Source organism: Arachis duranensis, chromosome 3 (genome assembly GCF_000817695.3).
Source record: "Arachis duranensis cultivar V14167 chromosome 3, aradu.V14167.gnm2.J7QH, whole genome shotgun sequence".
NCBI lineage: Eukaryota > Viridiplantae > Streptophyta > Magnoliopsida > Fabales > Fabaceae > Arachis > Arachis duranensis.
Genome location: NC_029774.3, coordinates 40,158,044 through 40,171,842, shown reverse-complemented (window position 1 = coordinate 40,171,842; position 13,799 = coordinate 40,158,044). Strand labels below are relative to the sequence as shown.

Sequence of the window (13,799 nt, the reverse complement as noted above, 5' to 3'; positions counted from 1 at the left end):
AAGAATACTTTTCCACACCACCCAAGACCAAGTGTAAGAGAAGAATAAATGATGAATGATCTCCTTTCTAATTTCGCAAAGCACACACCAACCATCCTTCGGAGTAACCATTCCCAATTTTCATAGTCAACCCATAGTATTCAATCTCTCCAATATGATAAATCATATAAGTAACTTGACACAGGGTGATACAAGGCCCTTCTATAGTTTATTTGAAAAGTTGTAGATATTTCATTCAACACCTCTTTTCTAAGAATGTTTTCACTCAGTAATCACCTTTTGATTTAAGCCTCTATAACAACTTATCCACCTCATCTTTTTTAATCGTCACCTTTGATAATGAGTGCATCAAACATACAAAATCCTCTTCTTCTCAATCCCTTAGTTTCCTCCTCCATTCTAAACTCTAAATCCAGTTTTGTCTATCCTATATATTGCAATTACTAATGCTACAATTTTTATTCTGAGCTAATCCAAATAATCGTGGATACTTTTCCCTTAGCCTACCCTTTTTGAACCACCAATCAAACTAGAATTTTTCTCTAATACCGTCCCCAATCACAGGTTGCATCCTCCTTATACAATTTAGCTAAGTCAACATTTTTCACCTCTAGACTTCTAATATCACCAAAAACACCTCCATAATGGTTGATTATCTGATTTTTCAGCTTCTCATTCACCTTTAAATTATTATATGAAGATACAACTCTCTTCTATAGTAAACAGTCTTCTTTATCAAATCTCCACCACCATTTGTACAATAAAGCCATATTCTTCAATTCCACATTCCTAACTTTGAGTCTGCCTAACTTCTTTGGCAGCTACACAACCTCCTATTTAATGGTAGCTAATTCCTTTTTTCATCTGCATTACCCAAAAAGAAAAAAAATATGATTGAAGGTAGTCAATCTTGGCTGCAATAGATTTTGGCATTCTAAAGAGGCTTAGGTAGTATATTGGTAGTTTATTTAGCATTGATTTTATTAACAATAACTTTTCTGGTTTTGATAAAAATTTACTCTTCCATTCCTTTAACCTCTCCTCAATCTCCCTTATTACTGACTCACATGTTTTCACCTTCTTTGGATGATCTCCTAAAGGGATTTCTAAGTATCGAATAGGTAATTTTGCTTCTTTACACCCAAGCATCTCACAAGTTTCCCTTATCTTCTCATTGTTATAGTTCAATCCAATAAACACAAGTTTTTCATAATTTATTTTTAAACCCGTCATTAACTCATACCCACAAAGTACTCTCCTATAATTAAATAATATCTCAAAATCACAAGGGTTAAAAAAAATCGTGTCATCTGCAAATTATAAATGTGACAATTCAATTGTTCATTTTTGCACTTCTAAAGGTTTTAGATAATTATAGCTACACAATCTATCAAATATTCTATTCCAAACATCTCCAACAAGAACAAATAAAAAGTGGGACAATGGATCACCTTGTCGGAGGCCTCTTTGCAAGTCGAAGGGCTTGGTCGCGGTTCCATTGACGATGACAGACATTGAAGCAGTTGTTAAGCACTTATGAATCTACTGTCTCCATTTAGATCCAAAGCCCATATCTTTTATCATTTATCCACAAAATTCCACCTTACTCTATCATATGCTTTCTGAAAGTCTAATTTTATCAACCATGTTAGCCTTTTCATGCTCTCCATCCAAAGCATTGTCTCACACGCAATCAACACACCATCAACAATTTTTGTTCCACTTACAAAGGCAGTTAGGACTTCCTCAACTAGCCCAGTCATCAATAATATTGTAGTCTATTGGCTAAAATTTTTGACACAACCTTGTAGAGACAATGCACCATGCCTATAGGCCTATAATCTTTTAGGTCATTCCCTCCTCCTTCTTTATGAGCAAGAGCCACCCATGTCAAGTAAAAAAAATCTTCTACCGACTTGTAGAAATCATCACCAATCACTTCTCACAGTCTCCTAATACTCTTGAAATTAAACCAGTTTGCCTTGCGGCACAACTTAGTTTGCAACTTTACACTACTGCCTTTACTCATCTTTTGAGGGATTTTTTTCAACCTATTCCGCATCAATGTCACTGATACGTTCCATCAAAGACTCATCAAAGTAGATGTTTAACTTTTGCTCCTCCTTGTAAAGCTTCTTGTAAAATCTCCTAACTTCTTCCTTCACTTTTCCAACTCTTCTATAGCACTTTTCGTTAATATAGACTTCCTCCATCATATTACTCCTCTTTCTTGATTTTGTTATAGCATGAAAATACTTCATGTTTTTATCCATCTGATTAGCATATTTCGAGCGAGACAATTATTTTCAATACAATTTCTTTCGTATTATTTTTCTACCAAATTCCTTAATGCGTTTCTCCTTGCTAACATACACTTATCGACATTTTTCTTTTCAATATTTTCATCCACCTTTCACATTTCTTCCTCCAACCTCTCAATGTTATTATCAATGTTCCCAAAACACTATTTATTCTACACTGTCAATGGCCTTCGTAGACCTTTCACTTTCTCGATCAGATCTAACCCCTTCATCTTCTTCCACTCCTCTGTCAGATAGCTCCAACCATACCTCCGATTTTTTCTCAGTAACCGATGCTCCATATACCGCACATATTATAGATTTCATGTTCACTTCTTTTATTAATCCTCTTACTGCCAACGATCTAGATCCTCTAATAACTTGATGGTTATCAACAAAATCTGAATTTCACAAGCAAAGAAACCCACAAGAGCTACTAACAGAATTAACTGTAGCCTACTCCATCAAATCATGTCCCCAAAGCCTCAACGCTAAACTTCTACTAAAATTTTCTTTTTTTGTTTCAACCAATCCCATAAAATTAACCTTGTGTTTTAGGCCAATCTCCTCACCTATTTCAATCTTACTCTTTTTTCCTAGACCCCTAACACTCCAAAATGTAGATTTTAATTTGGAATAAGAGTCTCACCTAGTTTCGGAGAATCGCGCCCAACTCTGCTTTTACTTGACGAAGTCTTTACCTCCTTCTGCTTTCTATCACTGACTTCATATATTGTTCGACCCTTTTGACTCTTATTCTTCACAAAGGAAGCCAACACCGAGATTAAATCTAAGTCCTCAAATCACATGCTTGCCTTTCACTAAGTCCCTTAGTCGCTAACGCCTCATCAAGTTGATTGCATAGATATAATCCATTTTCACTTCGTAATGACGAATCGTATACAACCCTCCTCCCACCCTTATAAACCTTAAGTGGAGATGTGGTATTCCTCTCACTCTCAATTTCTTCAGTTTCATGCACATGATTTGAAGTGCAGGGTCCATACCTAGGTGGATACGGACAAGAGTTGGACAACCTGTCTGACATCCCTTTCTCCAAGTTATCCAACCTATCAACCTAATTTACTCATTCATAGCGCTCATCTAAATTTTTTCTCTATTGGGCATTCACTGCCCCAATCCGACATCTTTTCATCATCAACAACTCTAAACTTTGGCCAAACTCCTTAGTCACCTTTTCAACATAAGCCTCTCTACCGTTAATATTTCTGTTACAAAATGTCTCAGAAAAATACTTCCAGCCACTTCATGCACTATGCGGAATATCCACATTTACTCCATTCTCTTGTTTCATTATTAATTCACCCACCAAATGATCCTTCATGCCTCTTGATACACCATCATCTTCATTCATATTGGACTCTTGGATTATCGACTCCATTGAATAGTCATTCAAGCATATTCTTTTATGTATCTCCTTACATGCCCATACCTCTTATTGACTACTACTCCCAGAATTTAGCTCCTATCCATAATCACATTCACGGTCTGAACTACCCGAATGCACTTGGGCACTGTATATATCTCTTCCAAACTCTCTTGAAAATACTTCAAACTCCAAGTTTCCATCCTTCACGGTGATCTGCTCTTGGATAGGCTCCCATTGATAGGAGTCAGCTAGAATTCTTGCCTCACAATTTAAATAGTTACTTCTGTTAGGTCATCTAACATTACAAGGTTACTCCATAATCTTCCTATCCTCTAGAAAGTTTCTTTTAATCACAAGTGGACTAGTAATCTTATCACTTGCACCCATATCTTTCTCGACAAATTTCACGTGAACCCCTAGTGAGGTTTTAGTTCATAAAAGATTTCATGAAGTATCGAACTACCAAAGCTTAATCTCTATACTCTGCATTTTCTAGAGTTATAAGGCACCTATGGGGACCAATGTCTCTGCATTCAATTTTTCCTAGACAAACTTATTCATCTTTCACTTTGTTCATCACTATGCTAAACTTTATTAGTTGAATATTTGACACGATCATGCTTCTTTTCAAAATGTCTATTTGTGTCTCCAACACTACCCTTTTCATCACCTTCCTTTCCTTTTTTATTTTTTTTCTGGAATTGTTGACTTCTACTCTTCCCTGACCTGCCATCTTATCTCCCTCACGCATATATAGATTATCTTGCTCCATTGTAGTATTTGATGATCACTTGCTCTAAACTCTTGAAACCATGATAGTTACTAACAAAAGAATAGGAAGCATATATGACACTTATGAAACTATGGTGAAGGAGTAAGTATTGGTGAATTGTAGTTTGTTCACTTGTATCTTACTGCATTCTCTTTTGCCATAAAGAGCTTAACATGTGGGTAGTTCTAAGAGTTTATTTTATTTATTTATTTTTAAAAGGTACAAGGAAGCTAATTTTTTTATGGCCTACTTCAAATAACTTTTTTTTCTTTTCAAATGACTTTTCTCTAATTACTTTCTCCTTTACCTACACTTATCAATATCCAAATTTAATTCCAAACATACATTACCATCTCTCTTTCATGCCTGCTAACAAAATCACCATTAGTTTTGACAACAACAATACTAAACACCATATTTGTCCAATCCAAATCTTCTAAATTTTACTATCATCCTCTATTTCCAAATCTATTATCATGATGAAGAACGTATTTTCACTGTAAAGAAGAAGAAGATGAAGAAGTTAAAGACAATGGAGATGATAAAGAATATAGAAGATATTGAAAAATATAAAGAGGTGAAGGGAATCAAAATTGAAAAACACATTGAAGAAGACAAAGACCACAAAGAAAGCGAAGAAGATGAAAACGACACAATACCTCTCTCTCTTCCCTTTCTGGCTCTGCTTCTCCACCATTTATGACATGCTTTCCTTTCTATTTTGTTTACATGTGTATGTTATTAATGTTTATATTTTTTATGTTTAATAAATGCTTTCGAATGCTCTTCTTAGTAAGGCTTTGGTGCCCTTTGGTTGAAAATTGATTGTTATTGTTAATTTAACAACTAAAATTTTAGCAACCACCCAAATCGGTCGTTAAATTGGTTTAGTGAGTAATCTTTAAGAAAAATCGGTCACTAAATTTATCGTTATTTTGATAATTTCTTGTAATATCATTGTTGTTGTTGTTGCTATTGTTACTGTTATTGTTGTCATTTTTCTTGCTCTATTATTGTTATTGTTGTTGCTACTGTTAGATTCGAGAAAATTATAAAAGGACTAATTGGCAGGATAATTAATCATTACATTAAAATAGTTAAAATAGTTAAGAATTTAAAAATTTAACTATGATAATTGGATATAGTGAATTTTTTTTCGTGTGAAAAAATATAATTTTATGCGAAAAAATGCGTAAAAACGCGTATTGGTAAATTGAACCGGCAGTATCGGCTTAAGTTTGCCTGGCACTGCGAGTGAGACAATTAATTATGAGTGAAGAGGGTTAAGAAATTAAAATTCATAATTAAAAAAGTAAAAATAATTAGAATACAAATTTAAAACACTAATTTTAAAAGTTTTGGCCCAAAGTTGGGCCAACGGGCTAAATCGAGTGAATTGGGCCCAAGGCCCACTCACTAACACCCCATTCATCCAAAGCTTCAGCACATTTCCCCTTATTTGGAAGTGAAACACATTGAGAGAGGAGAGAAAGAAGAAACAAAACCCTAACTCAATCAAATTTTTAGTTCCTTATAACTTTTGATCCGGAGCTCGATTGTCGCACCATTTATGGCCATGCGAAGCATGCCTCCTCCTCTTCAATTCTATCTAAAAATTTTGATAAGCCTCTTCCTCACCAAGATGAAATTTTGATTTGGATTGAGAATCACATTTTTGACTTCTGTGTTCATGAAACTTGGTGATTCTTGTGTTTCTGGGGAGCTCTAGCTTGAGTTCTAGTTAGGTTTCATCACCAATTTCAGTGGGTAAAGGTTAGAGCCACTTTTTTCATGTGTTCATCAATTTTACAAAACCCTAGTGATTGAATATTGTGTATGTTATGTGGAGATAATGTAGATTGAGTATTAGAGGCATTAAGTTGATCATTGGTGGTGCTTGAACTTGGTGGAGGTGAACTTGGAGATTGGACTTGGTGGGATTCAAGATTTAGGACTTGATTTTGGATTCTTAAGAGGTACGCTTAAGTTTCATTTAAATACTAATACGACATGAAGTCCTAGGCTAGATGCCCCTAGGAATAAGTTTGAATTGTGTGATTTGATGGAATTCAAATATTGTAATTGACGAAGTATTGGTTTTAATTTTAATTTGGTTATTGGTTGTTTATGAGTTGTGAGAATGTGGGAGGAGCATGATGATTGAAATTATGAATTGATAAAAAGATGAATTATTGAGTTGATGAGTTAATGAATATTGGGCCGGAGGCCGTAAATTTTGGGTCAGAGGTCGTGAAAGGTAAGTCCGGATAAGTGTGACGGATTGAAATGTGTGATTTTGGTGTGAATTATGTTTGGATTGGTAATTATTAAATTTGTATTGAACATGTGAAATGTTATTGGATTTTTGAGTTGTTGATTGAAGTGGTTTAGAATACATGGTTAGGCTTGGAATTCGATGAAAATGGGTGATTTATGTGATAAATAATTTGATATAATTTGAGAGTGATGATGGATTATTGAGGAGGTCTAAAATGTGGTTTGAATTGGTTGTGGATATAATGAGGATTTGGTGAATTTATGAATGGAAATTTTTAGATAGATTGATAAAGTGGAAGTTAATTTGTTAGGTGATGAACTCTTAGAGGAGTAGAGAATGAAGGGATCTATGTTGAGATTGTTTAGGGATGAATGTGGTATGGGTTTTGATTGTGAACATGGAAATGAGAAATTTTTATTTTTTGGGTAAAAACAAGTTTTCGTCTAACTTGGCGGGTCGTAACTCGATCCTCGGAGTTGGAAATTTAACGAAATTATATTTTTATGAAAATTTATTCAATAATCTCTTCAATGGTTTAAAAATAGTTGAAAAATGAATTTTGTAGAAAACATTATCAACGTTTAAAAATCTGGTTTCAAAACTGAATTCTGCAGAAGTTACAGAATTTTAGGGTCATGTGTTGCGTATGCATGATGGGCATTTCAGAATTTAAAAGATTTCGTGTGCGTACCGTGTGAGTACCATGTGTACGCGCAAAAGTGGACTCGTGCGTACGCATGAGGCATGTGTACGCACAACCACCCAGTTTTGCAGAAAATGTATTTTCATGTTTTTAACCATTTTTCAAGCCTTCTAAACCTCTACAATCCTGTTATGAGTCTAGAGCCGGTGAAATAGAGGCTAGATGAGCTAGGAATGAGACTGAATAAGTCGAGACAGTAAATTGAAGAAAGATGAACTAAATGTGAAGTGAAGTATGATGAGGATGAATATAATGATAAGGAATGATGATGAGTGATAATTGGTTTTTGATTGAGGTATGATGATGATTATGAGATTGAGAGATAATGATGATTGAGTATGATCAAGATATGATTAGGATGATAAGGAAAATGAGTTACGGTGATGACTGAGGATGATTATGATTATGAATGGAGTAAAATGGAATTGAGAAGGAAGTCAATAATGAAATTAACTCTGATTTGAGATATACCTGCTTGGGAAGTACAGTGGAGTGATTCCACTTACCGTAGTATAATGATTCTACTTGCTCCCAGATATGATTGCAATGCAGTAAAGTGATTTCACTTGCTACAGTAGAGTGATTCTGCTTGCTCCGGGATGGGATTGCAATGCAGTGGAGTGATTCTACTTGCTCTTAGATGTTGACCTTCTGTCGCAAGATGTGGCCGGATACTTAGACCTTTCTGGATTTTATCCTCCAAGAGGTGTCAATCACTCTTGAGAGATGCACACACGCAGGGACTGTCCAGGGTTAGCTACCGGACATGTCAGATTTGGCTGTATAACCGACAGATGATATCATCGGCCATAAGGCAGGCATATATCATTTGCATTTGTTTGGCTTGTTTAGGTTTGCTACTTGTCATGCCTTGTTCATTTGTAACCATTAAATGATTATATGCTAATTGCTTTACTTGGTATTACTTGTGAATTACTTGATTGCCTTGTTTGTGTTTGTATAATTGAGAGGTCCTTCATGCTGTTGTCAGTTGACGCAGAGGGCTGTTCAGTTTGAAGTTTGGAGGATTATGGAACTTGGAGACAGATGTATTAGATTAGAATCCCTTATGGTAGTTGCCTATTTATGGATTAGTGAGAACCTACGATGGAAATAATGATGTGTGGAGTTTAAGATTGCTTAGTGAGTTTTCTGTTGTCTTATATTGTATCTATTCGGCCTTTTTACCGTACTGAAAACCCATGGATCGAGAGTTTTGATTCCATATATATCTATTGTTTTTCAGATGCAGGTCCTGGTGCTCGACGGCGAGCTGGAGTTCGTCTAGAAGACAGTGAAGTTATTTTGAATTCTGTATTTTTATCTTGTTTAGATTTCTCTCTCCCTCTTTATTTGGAAAACTCTAATGATGTATGTATGTATATTCTTTTGAAAACTTTCCTATAGAGGCATTGATGTATTTTGGGAGAGATAGAACTATTATCAATTATTTTTATTGCTATAACCCGGGCTGACCTAAACTTTGCGGGTTGTGACTAGTGGCTATTATACATAACTACATATATTCTGTCTTTACTCTATTCCTCCATTAAGTTTTATTTTACGCTGCTTATCCAAACATGATATTTTCGATGCATGTGTGTTTGCGCTCACGATTTTCTTTTACTCTTTTCAGGCTTCTCGTTTATTAATTCCTTCTAAATATATAGGTATTATAACTCCACCTTGAGTTATATCACCTTACTATCATTGACTTATGACTCGAGTATAGAAATATGAATGTTAGGGTGTTACAGCTACTATTGTTGTCATTGTTGTTTTTGTTATTATTTATGTTGATGTCATGGCTATTGTTATCAGTGATGTTATTACTACTATTATTGTCGTTGTTCTATTGTTGTTGCTACTGTTGTTATGATAAAGATTTTTATCATAATTAAAATATTGAGATTATAGTTGTGAAATTATATGAATATTGTTTAGAAAATGTATTAAATCGAAAGAAACATAAGTAAATAATTATTTTAAAAAATTAATAATTAATCTTAAACATCTTATTAATTTAACGCATATAATTTTTTTTAAGAAAAGAAAAACTAGGCTTTGGATTATGTTACTACTAAAATAAGGAAAGTTTTATGATGTAAACAATAAAACACCAGGATTGTTACACATCTAAGTATTTTTTCATCCAAATTTATCCAAGCAGGTCAAACACCAACAAAAACCACTGTCATTAAAAGAGTGTCATTACACGTGCTTTTTCTTCTCCCCGCGCGCTTCTTCTTCTTCAAATATCTGCATACGTCCTCTTTTTCTTCTTTCAAATTCACGCATACCTCCACCCCTCCTCCTCCTCCTTCTTTTTCACGCACGCAGATTCTTCTTCTTCTTCTTCTTTCGTTATCGTCATCACCAACAATACCAACATTTTGCTAATGAATTATTTTTTCAATCAAATTGAATGGAATGCAATTGCTAAATTGAATTGAATGGACGCAGGTGTTCTGAATTGAATTGAATTGATAATCTCTAAATTGTAGACACATGTGTTTTGAATTTGATTTTATATAATGGATAATGTTATGTTCATTAGTACTATACAATTGTTTCACCTTAATAACGTGTTCGGCTCATTATGCAGAAAGCTATTTTAAATTTGATTTTATATAATGGATAATGTTTCGTTCATTGAGTACTATACAATTGTTTCATATAATGGATAATGTTCCATTCATTTAGTACTATACAATTATTTCACTTTAATAACGTGTTCGATTCATTATGCAGAAAGCTAATTTGAATTTGATTTTATATAATGGATAATGTTCTGTTCATTTAGTTACTACAACATTTTGGGTCTATGACCACGGTTTTTTTGGTCACCGTAAAAAATCGTGACCATAGACCCTCTATGGTCACGATTTTTTAGGGTGACAAAAAAAAAGTTATAGTCACAGTTTTTTAAAAAAGGGTGGCCTAAAAGGGTCTATGGTCACGATTTTGAGGGGTGACCTAAAGGGGTCTATGGTCACGATTTTTTACAGTGACAAAAAAGGGACTATGGTCACGGTTTTTCAAAAAAGGGTGACATAAAAGGGTCTATGGTCACGGTTTTTGGGGGTGACTTAAAGAGATCTATGGTCACGATTTTAGGGGGTGGCCTAAAAGGGTTTATGGTCACAGTTTTTTACAGTAACCAAAAAGGGGCTATAGTCACGGTGTTTCAAAAAAGGGTGACCTAAAAAGGTCTATGGTCACGGTTTTGGGGGGTGGCCTAAAGAGGTCTATGGTCACGGTTTTGAGGGGTGACCTAAAAGGGTCTATGGTCACGGTTTTGGGGGTGACCTAAAGGGGTCTATGATCACGATTTTTTACAATGACAAAAAAGGGTATGGTCACGGTTTTTCAAAAAAAGGTCACCTAAAAAGGTCTATGGTCACGGTTTTGGGAGGTGACCTAAAGGGGTATATGGTCACGGTTTTGGGGGTGGCCTAAAAAGGTCTTTGGTCACAGTTTTGGGGGGTGGCCTAAAGGGGTCTATGGTCACGGTTTTGGGGGGTGGCCTAAAAGGGTCTATGATCACAGTTTTAGGGGTGACCTAAAGGGGTCTATGGTCACGGTTTTTTACAGTGACCAAAAAGGTTCTTTGGTCACGGTTTTGGAGGGTGACCTAAAGGGGTCTATGGTAACGGTTTTGGGGGTGGCCTAAAAGTGTCTATGGTCACAATTTTGGGGGTGACCTAAAGGTGTCTATGGTCACGGTTTTTTACAGTGACCAAAAAGGGTCTACGGTCACGATTTTTTGGAAGGGTGACGTAAAAGGGGTCTATGGTCACGGTTTTGAGGGTGACCTAAAGGGGTCTATGCTAACGGTTTTTTACAATGACCAAAAAGTGTCTATGGTCACAGTTTTTCAAAAGGGTGACCTAAAATTGTCTATGATCACAGTTTTAGGAGATGACCTAAAAGGGTCTATGGTCACAGTTTTAATCATTTGGGTTTTAATTAATTAAGATTTTTATGTATTTTTTATTATTTTAAATATTTTTCTTTTTAAAAATTTTAATAATTAAATACTAATAATAATTTTATATGATTTACTTTAAATATTAAAATTTGAAATCTAATTTTATAAATAAAAAATTAGGTTGAATACTATTTTGTACACTAAAAATTTAACCATTAAATAATAGATTATTAAGTTTTGTGGTTTAATAATTAGGGAAAAACCAAAAACCACGCCGTCTCCTATTTATTTAAAAAAAATTGAAATACATGAGAACCAAATTGAAGGAAATTGAAACTCCTCCGGCCTCCTTCGTTCTTCCCCCAATTCATAACACTGTGACCGATGGAAATTAAAACTGCAAAACCTTAGCCCCTCATTGCCACCGTCCCAAGCTCTTCAGTGCCACCGCCGTCCCAAGTTTCTCAACGTCGTTGCATCTTCCTCTTCACAACTAGAAAATGGATTAATACAGACAGATTTACATACAGATTTAGTCTTTATTGCAGACAGATTTTTGGTTACTGACGGATTTTGTCCCTTTGTAAAAGTCCCGTCAAAAATTATTTACCGACGGATTTTTTTTCCGTCGGAAAATTACCAACAGATTTTTACTAGTTACTGACGGATTTTTCCTCTGTAAATTCTCCATCCATTTCCCGAAGGCGACAAACTTTTCGATAGATTTTTAGACAGATTTTCAGACAGATTCTCTGTCTGTAATTACAAACGGATTTTCCATCTATAATCACAGACGAATTTTTAGACGGATTTTCTGTCTGTAATTATAGACGGATTTTGCGACAAATTTTTCGTCTGTAATTTGAACTTTGGAAAATCATCTCACACTCTGATTATAGACAAAAAATCCGTCTGTAAATCCGTCAGTAAGGTAAAATTGAATTTTTTTATTTTTCTAATTATAAAATAAACTTATTTTCATATAAAATAAGTATAAATTTAATACAAATTTTTATCTAATTTGTATTCGAATATTTATAAGATTTCAAAAAATAAACAAATTCATCGTATTATCAAATTAAAAGAAAAGTACTATAAACAAACAAGTCAATATAATTCAAAATATAAACAAAGTGTTGATACATCAATTATAATAACAAGTAACAACTATGCATCAATAAAGTGTATTGATACATCAACTATTGTCCTTTAATTAAGTCAAAATATACAATAAGGTTGCTTAATTAGGTTCTAAAATTGGAATTTCATCTGTACAAAAACCATTCATCATTATTGTGTCCATTGATTTAAACAGTGGGGGTCATGAATTGATCCTCTACCTCAGGCTTCTTTGCCTCCTTATATTTTTTCATTTCTCATCTGTTTCCCAAGTATCAAATTCTGACAAAAATAAAAAAAATAGTGACAACATAATCTATATACAATGTATTCTTGAGATGAATAAGTGAAGCTCACCTCAACATCTGGTCTAGTTCTAGTGACTTTTGATTTGGGGCTGCATGTTTAATAGGAGAAAAAGAAAAAGATAAATAAGTGAAGCTCACCATTGCATGCAAAGCATCCTGTAACTTGATAATTTCATGCGCTTTTTCTTCTTCCAAATCAGTTTGTAACCAGTCAAAAAGTAAATAAGTTTATGGTATAAGATATGAAAATTAACTTACTACTAGTTTGAATGCACAACCTTCACAAATAATATGACCATGGATTAGTCAGAGAGAAACCAAATAATTATTATATTCAATTACATTTGATATGCAGCCATCATTATAAGCTAAAAATATCAGACCAGACTCAATAAAATTGACAAAGATGCTGAAATCAAGTGTATATATTTTTTGAATGTACCTCTAAGTCAATGAGCTAACTATTGGCTCCTGATCCGGATCCAGGATGAAAGTGATAGACAGGCAATATTCCATCCAAACATACTGCAAATGTAGCACAAGAAAATATAAAGCTTAATAATCAATTTTAAAACATTTGAAACACTAATTTCGTTTCACAATAAACTAGGCTTTGTCATTATTCAATTATTTGTTTTTAAAGCCATCACTGCCGCACCGTTTTATTGTGGTCTCCACTCTCCACCACACACTCAAGTCTCGATGTTTTGGTGCTTTTGCTTCTAATATTTACGACGTCGCTTTACTACTTTTTCTCGTGCTTAAGGACTAAGACTTAAAGGGCCTTCTTTTTACTATATTTATTTATTTTATTGTTGCTGTACTTTTTTTTAAGTTAAAAATAAAATTTAAATTTAAAATTTTTATACTAAAAATAAAAATATTATGTTATTTAAATTCTAATTTATTAATTTGTTACTGTATATTTATGCTTTTTGTTTATTATAATTTTTATATAAGTATGATATTATTAATAAGAATTTATCTAATTTATATTA

General features: G+C 34.0%; 1 pseudogene; it reads right to left on the bottom strand.

The window, feature by feature from the left end:
* Window positions 1-12,487: 12,487 nt before the first annotated feature.
* Window positions 12,488-13,799, bottom strand: part of LOC107478829 (chaperone protein dnaJ 6-like) — a 5,109-nt pseudogene continuing 3,797 nt past the window's right edge.